The sequence below is a fragment of the Bacillus rossius genome, chromosome 1 (genome assembly GCF_032445375.1).
Source record: "Bacillus rossius redtenbacheri isolate Brsri chromosome 1, Brsri_v3, whole genome shotgun sequence".
Taxonomy (NCBI): Eukaryota; Metazoa; Arthropoda; class Insecta; order Phasmatodea; family Bacillidae; genus Bacillus; species Bacillus rossius.
In genome coordinates, this window is record NC_086330.1 from 14,238,196 (window position 1) to 14,260,035 (window position 21,840).

At 39.3% G+C, this 21,840-nt stretch overlaps 1 protein-coding gene across 1 annotated transcript in view; it reads left to right on the top strand.

The window, feature by feature from the left end:
• The first annotated feature begins 12,592 nt into the window (after positions 1-12,592).
• Positions 12,593-21,840, top strand: part of LOC134532513 (ejaculatory bulb-specific protein 3-like) — a 31,319-nt gene continuing 22,071 nt past the window's right edge. The window contains exon 1 of the mRNA XM_063368978.1: positions 12,593-12,709. The gene's annotated coding sequence lies outside the window, so the exon portion shown is untranslated. The remainder of the gene's footprint in view (positions 12,710-21,840) is intronic.

Below are 21,840 nucleotides of genomic sequence, written 5' to 3' on the forward strand. Positions count from 1 at the left end.
GGATACGCCGCATACGCAACCGGGAAGGGCGTTAGAGCTTTGGCTATACACAGAGGCTGAGGCTACACATCCCAGCTTATGTACCACCTTCGGCCCCCTACCCCACTCGGCTGACCAGAAAGTTGGATGCTTCCTTAGCCCTCCGGAGTTGTCATCACTTCTGGTGCCTACCCCAGTCTCCCGCCTCACACTGGGACCCCTCAATCACCCAGCGAACCCGCGGTCCGGTGGCCGGCTATCCAGGCTGGTAACCGGAGCTGTCCTCGTCGCTCACTACATCAGCACGTCATAGGGCTAGGGAACCCTAATGCTTGCCCCTAAAGCTACCCAGCAAGAATCCTGGGCCTTAGAGTGAACCTAAGCGGGGCACCATTCAAACATGATGGATTCTTCCCGTACTACTACCAACTTTTGGTCGGCTCGGCAGAGTGTTCGCCGGTAGCTAGACCAGACCGCCACTTTTCAGAGTAAAGCCACAGGGTGTCCTCGTCGCCTCGGAAAACCCTCCGACCCGCCGTACCTCGGCCCGACGGGTTTACAGCCGATTAAGGCCCGGATGCGCCTAAACTCGTCGAGCGACGACCGCCGTCAGCCCCAGCTAGAAATGGCTGCCACAGCGCCCAGGCTGGAGGGATCTCGGGGTTGTCTCGGTACCTCCCCCGACTGCTGGAACGACACCGTAACAACCATAGCCAGTCCTTTCTTTACCATGGGGCCTGATCCATTCACTATGGGGCCCTTTGGGGACCGATGCACCGAGGCTCGGCAGTCGAACCCCCCAGAAAGGTTTCTATCGCACCTGCTGTTGCCCGCAGATTCAGTCCTTTCACCATTTATGGTCTCATACATGCAATTGAGGATGCACTGCGGCAGAGTTTGACCCGGCATTGCCCTCTTTAGTTAACGAGGTGCTATGACCAGAGGTTGAGGCTACCCATCTCAACAATAGTCACCACGATCCTCCTCCGACAGCGGTGCCAACGTGGAGGCAGAGGGTTTGCCACTTGGTGTGGAGAGGCTATATAATCGCATCACAACACCCTTTCCGCGGACCTGTTGGGTCATGTCTCGGATACTAGAACCGGCAACAGTTCCGACACCTCAAAAGAGCAATCACCTTCCTAATCGTATAATGATAGCTGTAGAGCAGGCAGAGGGAACCTCGGGGTTACCTTGGTCACCTCACCGACTGCTAGACAAAGGGGGCTCCTTGTCGAGCAGTTTACAGCCCTTTTTTAAACCCGGGTGCCTGACCTGCAACGCCACTCCCAGATAGGGCAGGTCCACTCCCGCCCCCTCGAGTGACTGGGAGAGAGGCGCCGCTCGCAGCTGGATCACCGCAGAGGGACGGACGCTACCTGACTCCCCCCCCTCCCTCCCCGATGTGGCGACCGCCTTGCGTCCAGTTTCCTCACAGGCTTGTGAACCATATTGAACAAAATCATCAATACATTCTTTCAAATCATCACCTAATATTTTTGAAGAACATTGGTAAAAATTAATAAGTTTTTGAAGAAGTTATACTTCTAATGCGACTTCCAACAAGGTTGCGTTAAACGTTTAACGCTCCTGGGGAGGGGGAATAGAAAGAGAGAGAGAGAGAGCGAGAGTGAATGCTATTGTAAGGAACTAAGTAGAGAGTAGGAAAAAAATAAAGATCCTGGCAGTTTGTAGTGTCGCTATATTTGTTTCAATTTTCAATACCCTTTTTGTATATTACAATTTAAATTGCAGAAAAAAAATCATGTTTCATAGCCACACAAATAGTGAGTGTGTGTCATTTCTCTATATCCACGAGGTCTCGCCACGTCAATTTTCTCCTTGGGGCGAACCCGTTCGCTTGATTAAATAAACAGCTTTTATCGTTGAATGATTTCATGATTAATTTTATTAAAATCTTCTCTCATAAAAAAGTTAGTTTTATAGACATTCAATAGGTCTCTCTCTCTCTCTCTCTCTCTCTCTCTCTCTCTCAAAATCAATCTATGAATCGTTACAAATTTATTTCCTTTATTTTTTTAGTTTGATTTGATACAATATGATTTCACTAAAAATCAATTTCTACCCCTTCCTATTTTCATTTCCACATTACGAAGTTTCACATCTTCCGCGCGGAGGGACTCCACGCACTATTTTTGTATGCAATTAAAAACTATTTTTTAATCATGCCAAAGAAGTATAACTTCTCACACGCGTACCTAAGTACACGCACCCATTTTTTTTTAAATTTTGTTGATATAATTTTGTAAATTTCAGGAACTTTATTTATTGCTTTGAACAAAAAACATACTATAAACATCTTCGTGTATTAACACAACGTACAAAAAACTATTTAAATCTCCATCAAACACACTTCTTCTCTACGTGCATGCTGATCATGTTTACAACGGGAACACGGCTCTACGCGTGGTTTCCAACGAATATCCAGATCTCTAGAACCACAGGAAAAAAAAACTTCTTCGTTAAGGGGATTAGGCCCGGCCATCTTTTGCTATAATTATAGTTTTGAACTATTTATCTCAATGTTTGGCATGTCAAGGGATGAATCGTATCTCCCGGGCCTTCTGTACCTTGTCGCGACCACGTATTTGCTGACAGGCTCTAGTATGTAAGCGCCGCGCCGCGAGGAAATAACTCACTACTTCACTCGGGCGACTACAACTATCATGATGACATCACCAGTTCTCGAGTGTTGACCTCAAACACAGAGCCAGAGCCAAGTCCTGTGCCATGTCAAACAGAAATATTTAGCACGGAAAAAAAATTTAATTCCATGATGGCGAGGCCTAAATCCCCTTCGTTTGAGGTGCACTCTTCAGTGAAAAAATAACCGTAGTTTTACTGTGATTTATAACAGTTGACTGAACCTCTACATATATATGTGAGTGTGGGGCAGTCTTCTTTTCACAGACGAGTGAGCCAAAACCCGAAGTTCCCCGAAGTTCATGATTTTTTCCAGTATCTTTAATGTAGCTATCCTAACCAAATCAACCGTCCACAATGTTTTAAAGTATTTATAATGTATCTAACCTAAAATAATTGACCATTAGTATCCTTTTATCAACACCGCCGTATTTATTTACAATGAACAAAAAAAAGAACCGAAGATGCACGATCGGTAGTTTTGCTCTCTCGTCTGTGAAACGAAGGCTGCCCATGTGAGTGATTGTATGTACATATATGTGCATATGAATATGTGTTTGTATATATGAATATGTGTACGTGCATGTGAATATGTATACGTGAATATGAATACGTGTATGTGTACAGCAAGTTCCGTGAACGGCGGCCACCAGTCGCAGTACTCTCGCCGGAGAATCGCGCGACGCATCCTGGTGCAGGTCAGCTGGAGCGGGTGGAGCGAGTGGAGGGGGAAGGTGTCCGGGACGGAAACTCAGGGGCGGGGCCACGGGTTTCACTTTCGTCCCGCGCCGCCTCGCGGAAGTAGCAGCCGTCACCGCGGCCCGTCACAGCTCGCTTGGCATCCTGGTGCGCCGCGTCCGCTTCTTCGACTCCCGGCATCGAGGTTCCTGGTTCGACCCCCACACACGCAACAGTGGCGTACATAACCCCCCCATCTCCCTCGCAGCGAAGTTATCCCGGCGAAGGCAGCACATGCAAATACACTAGTGAATAAAGCTTGTTTTACATGCGTTTGCGTACGGTGCTCGATACATGCAGTCTTTTGACGTGACAACGTCTAATAAATCGATGAACGCCGGCTGCACGCACGAAAAACGATTACTCATTGGCCCGTTACGCTCATTGTCCCGTTACGCTGTGTCCCGTTACGCTCATTGTACGCTTGCGCCGCATCTATCTCTCTTCCACTCGATTGGAACAACCATCGATTTGACTTTTTCGAGGCACATTAAACATGAAACACTCCCATTTGTTTCCTACTTTTCTTATCATCGTCCTATCCCTAACATAATAGCACAGATTGGAAGAAGTTAAATAGCAATCATGTATAAAAGTTATAGTTAAAATAATCTCTTCGTTAAAGTAATAAACATATTTGAATTAATGAATGCAAATAAAAGTAAATTTATCAATTAAATTGCAGATTTAATTTCACTCGTTCTTTGTATCCATACAAAATAGTGATAATTCAATAAAAATGATTCAATTTTATTCATAAAAGTATGCAATCATTTCATCAATGTTTTGTTATGACGTTGTCACGTTAAACTATCGTCCGTAAACCTACTTTACAGACAACCAATTTTTTTTCCATCTTTATGTTTTATCTTGTTCTTTATCTACGTGTTGTTGTTTTTAACTATATACGAAATAGTTTAATCAATTACAAAAACAAAACAAAAATAAAAAAATGAGAGATTGCATAATTTTTACAAAATACAAACAGCGTTAAACAACAAACTAAATTTGGTTTTACGGTTATTTAGGATAAATTCTGAGAAATTTTTCCCCCTTCATTTAAATGTTTCCGTATCTACGAATATTTGCGAACGATTTCTTATTTCAGGAAAACAAACAATTTTGTTTTAAATTCTAAATGCGACATTTTTATCTTGCTTATAATATTAAAACCAGCAAAAAATTTGTCGGTAATTTCCGAAACTACAGACGAAATTTATGTAGCAAAGTTTTACATGACGTATTTTTACGTTTTGGAAAAAAAAAACATGCTCAGAGAGGATGATGAACCTTCGCGATGTAACCGACATCAGTTGGTAGTGTTAGTAAATAACTATATTAACCACCAAATGATTATCCCACGACATCTGACCAGCAATTTGTGATCACATTTTTCCAGTGTATAAAATAATTGGGATTCTGTAAAATTATTATTTTACTTTTCTATCCACGAATTTTTTTTAAATATTTAATTAACTGCTAGTGACTTTTTTGTGTAATAGACATAATTAATTTTTAAAGCAGAAATTACGCACACATGAGTATTCTAATACCTCGTCAGTTTATCGGCACAGTATTATTTATTATACATAGTTCTCAAGTCCCGCCAAAATTGCAACCTACTCTACTCTCATTGGCCGTCTCGCCATGCGTCCGTAACATAAATGAAATTAATTTTTTCCCCTCTATGCACACGACCAACCTGTGTGTTGTCATGAATCATTAGGTTGGAAAAAAATGGCGGTAAAATCTTGTGCGTGCGACTTACTGTTACTGTTATTTTTTTCAATTGTGCATCCAGTTTAATACCGGACAGCTACAAGATTTTGGTGTGAAAACCTTATCGTTGTTTTCACGTCAGTCCGATATATGGCAGAATGTATGCTCAGTATGAACAATATAGCTCTTTAATATATATGGTACCACATCATGACAACGAAAAAAAGTTTCTTATCTCTTAGAAAAAAGTATTAAAAAAGGCTAAACAATCACGCAAAAAGGCAGAAATAAGTCCAATTATTTTCCGTATACTTTACAAACTTACGAATTTTTTTTATACTTCAAGATGATTTTTTGTGAGTCAATGTCTGTTCTTATCTTTGAAGGGGCAATGGCCCCCATTTACTTTGGTTGCGGGGCCCTTATATTTTGGTGGGTGGCCTGATCGTGGAGAAGGAGGAGAGTAGGACTAATGAAACAACCCCCAGAGAAAAATAGTAGTTTGGGAGCCATTATTTGGAAGTTAAAAAAAAGATAAAAACTCTTTAAAACAACGTTTTTAAGCCAGTCTGGAACTTAAATTTTGCCAAACGTTATGCTAATTTTTCTTCTGAAATTTTTATATTCTAATTAAAATTTGAATAAATTATGTTCATGCTATAATTGATGATAAAAAATTGCGTCGATAGTAAAGGCTTACTACCCGTAAAATATTACGAAGGTCTGTGGGTAATTTGTGACCAGTGTTTTCCGTAAAATTAAGGTGAAAAATTGTTGACTGTGTGGTTACGGTTTCAGTCTGAGATGAAGCTTACGTTGCACGGTTATAAAAGAGAGGCTTGAATTGATCGCACATGTAGGTTATAGGAGACTTAGAACCACCAGACACCCCCCCCCCCCTCCTTTTTTTCCATGAGAGTGTGACGTCACAGCGATGTCGACAACCGAGAACCATACATAGCAAGGAGGAAAAGCAAAGTTCGTGGAACGCATCGAGGAATAAAGCTGCCGTTCGCAACCTTATTCTCACAGCGTGACCTCTTTTTCGTCAAATGGTGGCCTCGTCTGCCAATTTTGGACTTATTTTTTCTAGCGTCAGACTTACGAAGATAAATAATGTAGAAACAAAAAAAAAGCAAAATTAACTTCTATTGATTGACTACAATGCAATTAGTCAAACAAGAAGTGTTTGTTATGAATGCTTGCGAACTTACAAAACTTCTTTCAGATAACAGAACAAAGTGTAAACTGTTTCAAACTACCAAATTTACAAAAAATAAAAAAATACTTAGGAAAAAAATTGAGAGAGTTTTTAAGTACTCGCCAGTGATGTGTAACATCTAACCTCGGTAACGAGCAAATTCATGTGTTCTCATGTTGCAAATGCACTTATAATACGAAATTTGGACACGAAATTTAACGCAGAATTCTTTAAAATAATTCCGTCGCGATACATTTATTCTCAACTACATTTCTGGACATAAATATCGCAGGATTTCGCGGCCATTGCCTGAAGTTGCCTGGCTTCTGGGTTGTAGTCGCGTCCGAGGCGAATATATCAACGACGTTTCGGTCAACATAGCAGTCGCCATCATCAGGGTAGAGTTACCTACAGAGGTTATTAGAAGTTCTTTTGCCTTTAATACTGAATTACCGCGCAGTCTTCTCGTCGTGCACAGGGAAACCATGAAATTTGAGCTGTAACCGTAACATTATATGGCGGATAAATTATGATAATGGTGTAATGAAAGTCCCTTAAGTGTTTCCAAGAATCTGTATCGATTGTATTGTGCTTAAAAACTACTCTGAAAACACGCATTTTTGGCTATTTTAACTTTTCTAAAAAATAAAGTTAAAAAACTAAATCCGGAAATAAAACTACAGAGAATTCTTAAATGTTTTTTGTAAAGAAACCCCACTCTGATATCTTGAGTAGTTTTCAAACCGCGTTGTTTTCCCTGAAGCTCTGCGCACCGCGTGTGTGCCCGGGTAGGCGGGGGCCTTAACAATTTTCCGAATTTGATACGCACTTCCAGTCACAGTTTTAGAGAAGCGAGTGTCTTGTACGGTTATTTTAATTGTAATTTAACCTAAGTGGACTGCGTATGGCTACAATCTCTTCTGAAACATTTATAATTTTTATGACAACTTATCTCACTCCACCCATTTCATAATCCATCAGCCTAAAAAGTTAATTCCAACTTTATAATTTCACTAATGACTTAATTATAATTTTAAAGGTAGCTGTTATAACTAACAAGTTCAAAAAATATTGCGTTTTGCTGCATATTAAATTATTGTAAAAATTTTTGCGGTAGCAAAAAGTAAAAGAAAATAGGAAAACAAATGAATGTATTTTCCAACATGACCTTCCTGGACTTTATGACTGCATGCGATTATAGTTTCGTTTTCAAGTTATTTTTTATTTAAAAAAATACTGGTAGTTAAGTGACATTTGTGTTTTATTTTCCTTCACTTACCGTGATATTTTTTTTTCAAAAGAAAATTTTAATAATTTCTTCCATGAACAATGATTTTTTTTTGTGTCAAGACATGGAATCAATCGATTCAGTTAATATTTATTTGCCAAAAAAAAATCCCCTTCAAATTGACCGTCAGCAAAATATTAATATAAAGAATATATTATAACACTTTTATTTTTTGTTTTGTTTCTAGAGCTCTACTTTACGACATCGTCAGTTTAAATTTTCTTGTTTCCATTGTTTACTTGTTTTGAGGTATAATTCACATCCGTCTCCGGCCTGATTTCACTTTCTCCTGACTTCGCCTGCTTTGACATCCTGCCACCGTGAAATCCACTTCCCTTCGTGAAGTCGCCCGTGGAACGTTTTCTTTGCTCGCTGACTCCCGTCACGTCTATTGGTCAGACGAGCCGTCTTAACATATTCTCAATTCTTCCCCAAATTTACGTTTCAAACATCATTAACTGAAACTTTTTTTAACGCGTTATATAGACAGAAAAAAAAAATCCTTTCTCTCAGTGAGTTTACGGAAATGGCTAGTGTCATAAAGGGTTAAATGTCAAATGTTGTAATGTATACACTGAGGATAAACGCGACGCTCGCTGGTGCTTTAAGCGCGGTGTCGCCTCTGGACTGGCGCGCAGTCTTCTCCCAGTGCGTATGAGCGGTGACCGTAACATTATATGGCGGAGAAATGAAGTGTAATGCAAGTCCTTTGAGTGCTTTCAAGAATCTGTACCGCGGGCGCTTCTTAAAAATACAGTTTAAGAACGAAGTACGGAAACAGCAGAACCACCCATCCGCTCTCAGGGTGTTCTTAAATGCGTTTTGTAAACACACCCCACTTGGATATCTCGAGAAGTTTTAAAAATTGCGTGTTTTTTGACGTGAAAACGTCTAATAAATCGATGAATGCCGGCTGCACGCACGAAAAAGTGTCCCGTAACGCACATTGTCCCGTTACGCTCATTGTACGCTTGCGCCGCATCTATCTCACTTCCAATCGATTGGAACAACCATGGTTTAGACTTTTTCGAGGCACATTAAACTTGAAACACTCCCATTCGTTTCCTACTTTTCCTATCATCGTCCTATCCTTAACAGAATAACACAGATTGGAAGAAGTTAAATAGCAAACATGTATAAAATTTATAGTTAAAATAATCTGTTCGTTAAAGTGATAAACATATTTGATTTAATGAGTGCAAAGAAAAGTAAATTTATCAATTAAATTGTAGATTTCATTTCACTCCTTCTTTGTATCCATACAAAATAGTGATAATTCAATAAAAATGATTCAATTTTATTCATAAAAGTATGCAATAATTTCATGTATGTTTTTTATGACGTCACGTTAAACTATCGTCCGTAAACCGACTTTACAGACAAACAATTTTTTTTCTTCTTCCTGAAGCTCCGCACGCCGCATGTGTGCCCGGTTCACCAAACTGCGCCATTTACAAACGGTTCAGGAATATATTCAAGTAGTGTGATTACAAATACCAATAATGAGCCACTCACTGGATTATCTGGCCACCATAATGTAAAGAATATCACTACCGAGTTTCAAGTGAATGTCGATTTTTAAAGTCCCACTGATTGCACAATCTCGGGGCATCAAAGCTACGCATCAGCAAAACCGGGACCCCAAATTTTCAGCTTCAATTTGTGGGAACACATGTAACCCTTAGTCAAGACGTGACGGATACACCAAACGATAGCGCGTTAAAAATTCAAAGGCAAATCCATCTATTGGTGAAGTTCTAAACTAAACTGTTAGTTCGCCAGCAGCCGTAAGCTTCATTAAGCGGATTTGTTTCGCCAAGGATAGGAAGTTGCCAGACCTTACTTACCGTGTGGCGGATTGTTTTCTATTTTAAATTGAATTTACTCCTTACCTTACCTTAGGGATGGAATTTCACTCTCCGTCCCATAAAATATTTATATACAAAAAATCATGTCGATCCGTCGCTACTATCCAGCATGAAAGAAGGAAGTGGGTATAACACTATCCTGTGGTAGTTTCGTTGAAAACCTTTCGGAAAGCGAAAAAGACACATGGATAACTTCACGTACCCTTTTAAGACCTTTAAGTTATATAGGGATTTGCAAGGGGAGCACTTGTCTCTAATATTCCACCGTGACATTACAGGGTCGTTGTTGATATTGCCATAGAGGCGAAGACTGCGCGCCACTTCGGCGCCCTACGCCCTTAAGGCTTACAGAGCTCGTGCGCCCTGCCTGGTGCCTCCACGAAAGTGTCTTTAACACGCTCTTATTAGCTTCACTTGTAACTAACCGTGTAATCAAATCTTATGAGTCGATTTTAACCTACTTCTAACTGGCCTAACGATTTGAAACTTTTCAAGTATATCGTAGAGACCGGAAAAATTCGCGGATTCATTTCGTGATAGGCAAAAAATTCAAACATGTGAACAATTCTGCTGATTCTGCTATTGGCTCGCAGTTTAACTGGAGCTCTCTGGGAAAATGACAGACTATTGATCAAAGAAGCCTCGAATCACAAGATACCCAGTGGAGACGCCTCACAAGTGTTTACTTGAGAAATGCAGAGGATAATGGAGGCTACCCCAGAGGTCATGGAATCCGCGAATTTTTCAAGTCTCTAAGTATATGTAATCCAAACGACAATACAGTAATTTGGTACCATCGAACTGATCTGATGATGGATCCAGGAGGTGGTTAGTGGAGTTCTTCAATGGCTTCTAGCTAACCCCTCGAGTTTGAGCTCCTTTGGTTTGTTTTAACGAACTTGGTAACGATGGTCTGAAGATGGAGCCGGAACGTGGATAGTGGAAACCTTACTTTTTAGTCAGTCACAGCCGACGAAAGCGCGTATTTTAAAACTATAATTGATGAACTTTTTAGTGTATAACTGATAACACTTTTTTTAAGTTTTTTATGCCACAGTTGTGGAGGACATAGATACATGGGTAGGGACACCTGTATTTCGCGAATACATTTCGTGTCAAGGTATTTTACAAAACACTGTAGATTTTTCTTGTAATTATTGGCTGTGGTCGGTGAAGGCTGTTTTCCCGCACTCGACGGGGCCAATGAGGACGTAGTTACCGTACTGCTGCACGCCCGCAATTCGCCAAACCTCTAAGAAAAAAGCTACAGTTATGTGTGAAATAGCCTGACACGAGATGTATTCGCGGAATACAGGTGTCCTTATACATGGGATACGTGTCGATTACACTGGAAACCAATACAATAAAATACAACTTCAGGATTTGCGTGCGACACAGCTCCCGTAGTCACACGAGCACAACAGAAGGCAGACGAAGTCTAAATTATAATACACATACACTATAATTCCCAAAAACAAGCTATCGTGAAATTCTGGATGAAAGTGAAAACGTTTGTCGTCAGATAATAAAGTATATTATAGACATATATATTTTTTATAAACATTAACTAATAAATTATTACTGTAATGTGACTCGCTTGACTGTGTTGGTAGGAAAGAGCTGTCCGGTGTTGGTATCAGATGCATTTGATACGTCACTACCTGTAAGTTTTTTGAAGTGAAATCTTCTTTAGGAAGGTTTGGATAGGGAGTAAATTCATGTAAGTCGTCATCGACATGGTCACGTGACGTGTAAACGATAACAATAAGTCTGTTGAAATTGTGTTTTTGTTCAATTTTTATTTTAAATCTTAAGTATACGATTACTGTGCAGTAAAAAGTGAGTATAAAATATATTAATACCTATTCTCATATAGATATATAGTTTGAATAACGAAGAAAACGGAGTCTTTGTAGCAATATAACCTAAAAATAAAGATCATCATTATTAATTTTTTTAATTCCTACAATTACTATACAATGCGTATTTTATAGTAATTTAGGAGTTATTTTATTAACGTGATAAAACAAATTTGTTGTGTGATAATCTTTTTTCGTAAAAATTGGGAAAACGTCTTTGATTTTTATCAAAAATATTTTATTTTGTTCCACAATTATATTTTCCAAAGTTAGTATTTTTTATTTCATATTTTATTTGTATTTTGTTAATTATATTATTAATATTAATAAACAACAACTGTTTGTTTATAATTTTAAGTTTTCAGTTCTGTCGGCAGTCTTCATGACTGTTTTTTTTTAATTTTATTGACGTGATAACGTCTTATAAATCGATGAACGCTGGCTGCACGCACGAAAAATGGTTACGTTCCGCCTGAGCCGAGCGTGCAAGAACCGGCCAACCACCGTGCGAGAAAATCTTCTATAATATCAAACAGGTTAAGGCGGGCTTTTTAACTAATTGTTCGTGATTATATTTAAACAAATTATTTAAATTAAATTTGCAAAAACTGTAAATAATATTTTGAAAAATTAAAAAAGTATGCAATTTTTCATCAATGTGTTCTTATGACGTTATCACGTAAAATTATCGTCCGTAAACCGACTTTACAGAGAACCCCCTTTTGACGTGACAACGTCTAATAAATCGATGAACGCCGGCTGCACGCACGAAAAAGTGTCCCGTTACGCACATGGTTCCGTTACGCTGTGTCCCGTTACGCTCATTGTACGCTTGCGCCGCATCGATCTCTCTTCCACTCGATTGGCCTATGAATCCACTATTATATTAAATAGGTTGAGGCGGGCTTTTCAAAAGTAGCTTATAAATTTAGTACTTTAACTAAACTATCATTTCATCAGTGTTTTGTTATGACGTTGTCACGTTAAACTAACGTCCGTAAACCGACTTTACAGACAACCATATTTTTTTATATAAAATTAATTTGCGTCGTGGTATAATTGTTGGGAGATGGACACTTCCCCTGCTGAATGCTACCTCGACGACTGTGAACTACGAGGACGGCAACCCTCATCACCGCCGTCAGCGGCTGGAGGGGGGGCAGGAGGGGAAGATGGCCTCCCACGGTCCACCCCCGTCAGGGGGGCCATAGACGATGGAGGAGGGGAGAAGACATTCCACTCCGGATGACTTTCACTGATGACCTGGATACGGCGGTATAATACTCCCGGCAGGCAGTGCGCGCTCGTAGCCCAGCAGAGACAGACGTCGACCCAGCAGACACCCGGTGCCTGCGACAAGTATTCCACCTCGAGCGGACCTCACAGGCAACAGGTATACGTGCGACCAAGGAGTATACAAGCAAACAGAGACTTCACTCCCAGGTTTTAAATTAATTCATTTTTTTTTTCTCTCTGTCTCTCTGAAATCGGTCACTAACGAACAATGGCGTCTCCAGGAATACCTCTCGGGCAGGGCTCTCACACACAGGTGGATGCAGTTAATAATCATGACATTGCCCTTGGCATGTTCACAAAATATATGGTCTCAAATACTGAAATTTAGTATTTTCGTGCAAATTATGATTGAAAGAAGAGTTTAGCACGTTAACGAAAGTATTTAAGTTAACATTAATATTCCCTATAAAGAAATACGAAGTAAAATTTGGGCTCGGAAGGGGCTATCGCCTTCTGCGCCCTTCCTCTGGAGCCGCGCTTGCTAACGAATCTGACACTACTTTGTCCCAACGGTATCAGGATATAATATTAGACGATACATATTTATACGTTTTGATAAAACATAATAGATTTTGTATTTTCTTGTCTTGATATTCATGACATCAAAATTAAGGATTTTCATAATATTTTCTTCGAGAAGGTGGTGTTTGTTGATGTTCTAAAATAATGTTATGTTAACCTAGTTGTTTCGCGATACTGCCTTCAAGAATGAGCTGATACATTTAAACACGAAAAATTAACGTAAATGTTGGTATTTAAACATAAACGTCAGGCGTTGCAGATTACTCAATAGTTGGCATCCTACGTATCAGACATGCATTCGCGAAACACAACGATCTTAGGACGAGCAGCGATTTGAAAATTCAAGGACTCCAAACGGACGGTCAATATAATCATGTTAAGGAATTAAAATTACAGTTTGTTCAAAAGTAACATTATTAAAAATTACTTTTAATTTAGCTCTCGATGCAAATGGCATTCTGATGTTGGTACAGAGAGTCCTGTGTGTGAGGACATTCCAGGACACGTGACACGCACAAGGAATGTATGGAAACAAAGGTGGCTCCAGGAAGACTTTTTGGGATGGGCTATCGTACAAAGTGGTTCTTAACTTGTGTAAAAATAAAAAAAAAACATAATTTGCTGATCTATGTATTAAGAGTAATAATAATAATAATGTATTCTTAAATTTTGTGTTCAAAAGTTCTTGTTGTGGCAATCAGGCCCCATACTCTTGTACTTGTAATTAACCATTGACAAAATATTAAGGTGTTGGGAATCAGTCATGTTTACTCAGTATTACAAAAGTATTTTTAAAGTTGTTGTTATTTCATTTAGAGATAAATAGGTTTGCTATGACAAAGGTACGCCCCTGATGTCCACAAAAGCTTGTGAGTACAGCACAGACCACTTAAAATTACAATATATATATATCTCAACGTGCGAACATCTCACTGATATTTTATGCACAAAAGCACAAATATATGGCCATATTTTATCTAGTTTGATAACAAATATTTTTGAAAAACTCCGCGACCCCGGAGAAACCCCCGGAATGGCCACCGCATGGGGAGCCCAAGAAAAGAAACGGGCTCCCCATTTGGAAGCCACCCTGGAAGGGTTTTTTTCTGTTCCACCCACCGTTTCTTTGGTAGCCTGACTTGTTACAAGGGATTGTATTCCTACCAGAGAAAATTCCACCATTTTGTCTGGGCAATCCGCCTTGAAGGAGCCGGGGCGCGAACCCGGGTCCTACAAGTCACAAGGCAGGCGCTCTACCCCAGAGCCAGAGTGGTAGAGTGACAATCTGCAGTCTTCTTAACATTGAAACGGTGTTATTACAGAAGGTAACTGTAGTATGCAGTCGTGTTTTTTTTTTCTAACAGTTGATTCGGGAAGCGATCATGTATCTATGTAGGTATGTGCAACTTCTAACCTTGGTAACGAGCAAATTAATGTTGAAAATATTTTTACCAATACGAAAGTGGGACACGAGATTTAACGTAGAATTGTTTAGAAGAATGCAGATCGTGATAAATACATAAATCACGCTCAGCATATGCATAATTTTATGTCACAATAATATAATATATTTTTACACAAAAAAATTATCACAAATACATTCATATTACCATTATTTCAGTTTTTTCAATTTTAAAACCACTTTTCACCCATGCATAGTTCGCCATTTTTATGTTTCATTCTGACTGAAACGGATGTAATTTCCGTTTTCAATACGCACGATTTTGATCGGCTGATTGCACCCAAAATCCATCATATTTTATAACCTGTCCTATATGCAAAACTTGTCACACACAAACATGTTTATTTGACACAACATATTGGAATCAGATATTAGGGAAATATGCAGCTAGAGGATAAGGTTCGATTAAAGACGAGGGGGGTGAAGCCAAAAGGGGGAGGGGGATTATAGTGTACTTCACAGTACCAGTATGGCGGCCGTTTTTTTTTCTTTTCGTTTTTTCTTTTTTAGTTTTTTGTCTCGACAAACAAAACAAAGGTGGCACTTTTATTTGTAACGTCGTGCAAATATTACTTCATTACTATTCACCCCGCACGAAATAACTAGTTATTTCCTCCAAGTATGTCTATGCCTGATGACGGGGACAGATCTCAGTCTTTGTCTCAGGAAGCCCGCTCTGTTCATCTGTGCTGTCGTAGTTGTGTTGTCCAGAATATCTGTTGTACGCTGTGTTGTCCAAGGTTGTTCCTTGTCTGTGTTTACTGTTCTTGTTGCAACCGTCTCCATGTTGCCAGCCCTGTGTGAAATAATGTTCTGACTAAATTCCTTACATGGAATTCTCTGTGCCGTCGAGGCAGTGTTCATTCTTGAGGTTTTTCTAATATATTTCCTTATATATAATATAGATAATAGCGGAAATTGACAAATCTGAGATTGTTAGGTGTGAAACCCCTTAATTTAGCGTTTTCATATCCTCACCAACACAGGCAAAGCAGCAGCAACTCAAATTTGTGAGTCAATCAAAAAAGTTAGTGCAAACATAAACATAAAAATTAAATTAATTCTAATTGTAGTTTAAAGTGCATAAAACTGATTTCAGAGGTCATAGGAAAAATTTCATATTTTTAATGAAATATTATAGAATGAAAATATTTCTTAGTTCACTGTGATCTTAAATTCGGGTATTTACATTGTAATGGATTCATTCATTTATTCACAGTATCTTGCAGGAATTATTTTTTTTAAATGTTGATTTCAGTGTGCTTAATTTGTTATAAAGGCAGACAAATTGTGTGCAGGTAATTATAAGAAAACCTTTATATATATATATATATATATATATATATATATATATATATATATATATATATATTCAGCAGTATTTTAGAATTGTTCCGCGGTACAAGGAGCTTTTAAAAACAGTTCGCATTTAGTTTAGAGAGCCAAAATAGTTGGAAATGGTGATTTCACAATTATTTTTTAGGTGTAAGTAATTTAAAAAAAATAATCCTAATGGTTTCACTGGAACCTTCTTTGCACACAGGTTGAGACAAACAGACTACACACCAGTTAGCGAGGGCTGCATTAGCGAGAGTCTTATCTTCTCAGAACTCACTTTACAGAAACTGTATTTTACCGTAGTGATATTTAGTTATGCGACATGCTACCTAGTTCCTAGCTCTGACCGGGGAAAACATTGCTAGCAATGGCTCTTTTTTCGTCATCACATGCCCCGTCGCTTCGATACGAAATGCGATATTCGTGGTAGGCTCGCCTCTTCAAGCCCTCACTCTGCAGTTTAACGACGAAGTAATGAAGATAAACGAGTCTTCATTGTCATTTAACTGGTTTGAAGATCTTATAATGAATACAAATAGTCATGGAAAGAAATCTGTCTTCATTTTCATTTCAGTGGACACCATTTGGTTCACGTCACCTTACAATTGCTTGACAAGATTTTAACAATCATTCGGCTGCCTCAAGCAATAATATTTTTCTTCTTTTGGATTTACCTTAGAAATGTATTTAAACTGCTCTGTTACTTTAACAATCTGCTGCTCTGTAAAAGGGGGGGGGGGGGTTGTCTTTAAAGTCGGTTTACGGACGATAATTTTACGTGATAACGTCATAAGAAAACATTGATGAAATATTGCATGCTTTTTAATTTTCAAATATTATTTACAGTTTTTTTTTGCAAATTTAATTTAAACAATTTGTTTAAATATAATCACGAGCAATAAGTTAAAAAGCCCGTTTTAATCTGTTTGATATTATAGAAGATATTATCGCACGGTGGTTGGCCGGTTTTTGCACGCTCGGCTCAGGCGGAACGTGACAATTTTTCCGTGCGTGCAGCCGGGGTTCATCGATTTATAAGACGTTATCACGCCAAAAAATTAAAAAATTTGCATCGTGGCCATTTTACTTTAACTGCTTCAAAGTTTCTGGTTGACATCGAAGAAGCTGACCTAGGACAGCAGCTACCAAAGGCACCAGTTGCCTTTTGGCCACGAGTTATAAAACGGTATCTTTGGTATTGATGAGTGTCTTGTTTACATCTCAGAGATCCGCCTCGCCCGATGACTTTCACACCTCGCCTTCCAATTCTCCCCGCTTTCTCGAGTCCAAATAAAAAATATATAATAGCCAGTCATGGGGACTGTCAACAGGAGTGAAAACTTAAAACTTTGTATTTAAATGTGTAATATGACATCATTTCTACGCCAAATGTACGTAAGAAAATGATTTTTGTATTATATCAGTACGATGTCAGCATGATATCAATTATCCTTACATCATTTTTTAGTTACAACAGATGTCAGTGGTATGTAAAAATTACGTAAAAATTCATTACCTAGCTATGACTTACCAGTGATGTCAGACCTAGGTCATGTATTCGCGTGGTCAAATTACTTCACTTACTGCTACTACAGCATATCGGCGATGCGAACTCACCAGTTTTTATCCATCCAAAAAGATTCCAACACGCACATGATATAGTCGAGTATATACAATGTATTAGTGTATATATACGTATACATGTACACAGGCCGCTGCGATTCGCCAGTCTGGCGCAACACGTCACTAGCATGTCACACTATTTTTATATATATGCAATCGATAGATTTTGACGAGAGCTGACGATTGAAACTCAAACGAACGTCGTAGCTTCTCCGAGTCAAAAGTTATACTAAATGGAAATCTCTAAACGCTGCAAAATGACCTCAAAATGGCGGCGCTTCCCCCTCCAACGCGCGCGATGCGTTACAGTCCTCACTTAGCGTAACGAATTCTTTGATCCTTTAGCTGTCCAGTGGTGTAATTAAGTTTTGGATGGAGATGATAGATATGTAGCTGCAACACCAAACTGTATCCCCCGATTTTGTTCTCATTCGTTTTTTTTTAATTGCCTCCCACTATGGAAGCAATTTTAAAGACGTATTCACGTCAAAAAGGGAGGGGGTAAATTGAGAAATTTCCGAGGCCCGTTCATCAGTGGAAACTTATTTTAATGCATTAGTTTACCCTAAGAGTAGGTTGCAATTTCACGTCTATCCAACTATACTAATAAAAGGAAGACTTGGTTTGTTCGTCTGCTGTCTGTCTGCAGTTTGCGTAGCGCGGAGACAGCGAGGCGGCCTAGATTCGTGTAATTCGGCACGTCGAAGAGATTTTTTCTTTCGAAATTCGTTTGAGTTTATTTTAAATTAATTTCCCGTTCATCTGTGTTCTAGTAATTTTTCTCATACGTTGATTTTCAAAATTTTTGTTCCTCCCCCCCCCCCCCCCCCCCCCCGGCTCAACGGTTGGTGACGCGGCAGAGTTGTGTAGGCATACCCGCCAAGAGAGACAGGTCTAATAAGCTTTGTTCTCTCTACAGACTGGCGTAGCATCAGCTAGTTGCTAATGCAATCCATTGGAAAACCTTACAAGTTACGCAGTATGCACAGGTTACCTTTGCAGTTATGGCTACTGTGTAGTTTACAGTCTTTTGGTTTTTCTTTTATTAGATGTAGGGTTCAAAAATTGTACACTAAGTATTGGGGAGGTGCCCCTCCCCCTCCCCAACTGTAAACAATATGAGTACTTTTTACAAGGAAAGTCCTTGAAAACTCAGTAGCCAACAATTATCACTTGTAAAACTGCAAGGCAGGGCTTTGTAAAATTGCAAATGGTACAAAACTGTGCCTTTCAATTTTACAAGTGATATCGTTGGCAAATTAGTTTCCAAGGACTATCCTTGCTTAAGTGTAAAAAAAAATTTTATCTGCCCAAGTCGCGGCTTATCTTAATTGCAAATGGCCGATGACCTAAATGGTGCGGTGCTGTAACGAGATAAATTATACAACTTTATGGTGGGACTAGCTGTATTGAGCACGTCTCATGCGATATACACACTTATTTAACTAAATTTTAGTTATTATCAGTGGTTTCCAGTCTCAGTACGTCCGACTCGCCTGGTTATTTTAGTGTCTTTGCTTCAACTATAACGTTTGAACGATGTCGTCAACAGATGCACGTAATTATACTTGTACACGATTTCCAGTTTCCTTTAGTGGAACAACATTGGGACAGGTAGGTAGTTGTATTTCTTTGTCATAGCGTCTTACTAGCTATATAAAAAAATACGTTTTATAGGTAATAATATTCGATTATCTACATCTAATACACGGAAGTTATTGTTTTCTCTATTGGTTATATATGAATAAAATTCTGTATTATTGAAATCTGAATATTCATATGTTCAGTATCACTGATGCCCAATTGCAATTTCATTTTCATTTCTTTGACTGAAATAATTAGTGACTGAAAACTATTCTCGAGCTCAATGACCTGTTGTCTATGGTAAAGTGGGTCGAGTTAACTTGTTTCCCGAAGAAAACCCCCTGCCACGTTTTTTGTTTCTACGCCTTAGTACGTATGTTAATAGTGGTTTTCTCATCTCTTCATTCTTCCTTCCCGTTATCTCCTTGGAGTTTTCCGAGTTCCAGCTTATCTATATGTGTTGTTATTCAAGCCCATTAAGAAGTAACTAACGTGTTTCCTCGTATGTTTCTCACGGAACGTTTTCTTCTTCACGAAGGGGAAAAAATAACATTTGGAACGCGATAAAAAGACTCGGCTGGAGTGCTTCGAACATTCCTGTCCGTGTTCTCCGTCGAGTGTCGCTCATCAGGGTCGTTCCAACAGGCGAGGGAGCAGGGGCCTATCTGTCGTCCTCCGGGAGAGGTCACGGGCCTCCAACTAATGGAACACTCCGGAACTAAGGGCGTATCTGCGATAGTGAGGCCGGGTGGTAAGGGCGACGCTCGCTGGTATATCTCCTGCCTCTGGACTGGTGCGCAGTCTTCTCGTCGTGCACTGAGCGGTCACCGTAACATTATATATAGCGGGAGTACGTTGTTTGCCCTACAGGCGTTTGCCCTAAACGCATTTTCGAAGCATATTCTCGCATTCCTCATTCCATACAGGTGTTTGCCCTAAAGGCGTTTGTCCTAAAGTTGTTTGCCCTACAGGCGTTTGCCCTACAGGCGTTTGTCCTACAGGCGTTTACCCTAAAGGCGTTTGCACAAAATGTTTGATAATCACATTCGGACCAAGCTCCGGCATTTGCCCTAAAGGCGTTTGCCCTAAAAGAAGTTTTTCGACAGTCGTTTGCCCTACAGGCGTTTGCCCTAAAAGTTTGCGAATTTTCAATAATCCGAAAATGAATGCTTGCCAGCGTTTGCCCTACAGTCGTTTACGTTTAGGGCAAACGCCTGTAGGGCAAACGATGTGTACCCTATATAGCGTAGAAATGAAGATAAAGGCGTAATGCAAGTCACGTTAGTGCTTTCAAGAATCTATACTGGTTGTTCATGCCTAAAATGTAGTCTGAAAAACACGCCTTTTAAGCCGTGTTACACTTTTCTAAAAAAATATATATAGTTTAAAAACTTAATCACTCAGCGGATTCTTCAAGGCTTTTCGTAAACAGACCCACCGGGATATCTTGATAAGTTTTCAAATTGCGTTGTTCTTCCAGAAGCTCTGCACACCGCGTGTGTGTCCGGGTAGGCGGGGGCCTTAAGTCTGGACAGACACCACACGGAGCAGCTAAGTAGTCTCAGCGCCATAAGTAAGTTGCATTAAGTTAATTCACACAATCTGTAAATATAAAAAAAATTGGTTGTCGGTAAAGTCGGTTTACGGACGATAGTTTAACGTGAAGTCATAACAAAACATTGATGAAATGAGTGCCTTGTTTTATGAATAAAATTGAATAATTTTTATTGAATTATCACTTTTTTGTATGGATACAAAGAAGGAGTGAAATGAAATCTACAATTTAATTGATAAATTTACTTTTATTTGCACTCATTAATTCAAATATGTTTATTACTTTAACGAACAGATTATTTTAACTATAACTTTTATACGTGTTTGCTATTTAACTTCTTCCAACCTGTGTTACTCTGTTAAGGATAGGACGATGATAGGAAAAGTAGGAAACGAATGGGAGTGTTTCAAGTTTAATGTGCCTCGAAAAAGTCAAATCGATGGTTGTTCCAATCGAGTGGAAGAGAGATAGATGCGGCGCAAGCGTACAATGAGCGTAACGGAACACAGCGTAACGGGACAATGTGCGTTACGGGACACATTTTCGTGCGTGCAGCCGGCGTTCATCGATTTATTAGACGTTGTCACGTCAAAAAAGAGTTTCATTTTGTTTCTCATACAAACATACAGTTTAACTGCTGTCTCGATTAAATTTTTCTCACTTGACCTTTTGGAAAAAAACCCCCATCCGCCATTCACCTTACTCATCAAAGCAGAATTACGGTACATCTCGATGAAATTTCGCTATTGCAATGTTGACGCTCGCATACCTTTAAATACTCAGTGCTTCGAATACGCCTTTCGATTTCAGGCGAGTGCAGTCTCCCATCGACTTGCATTCGCTGTGAGTATCTACAAGGCAAATGCAATCACTTCGTGGAAGGTGTTAACTTGGAAACGTCATATTTTCTACACGAGACAGCTACACGGGGCTTGCTCAAGAGTCGACACGCAGTATAGTTAGTTTGTTTATATACTCTCAAGCTTTGTAAGAAATTTAAAAAAAGTATTTTTAAAAAAATAGTTTTTTCGTTTGTGGATTTTTTTATCCAAACAAATCTACTGTCTTTCTGAGATTTCGAAAAATTCTCGTCAGAGACGTGTAACATCTCATCTCGGTAACGAGCAAATTAATGTGTTCTCAT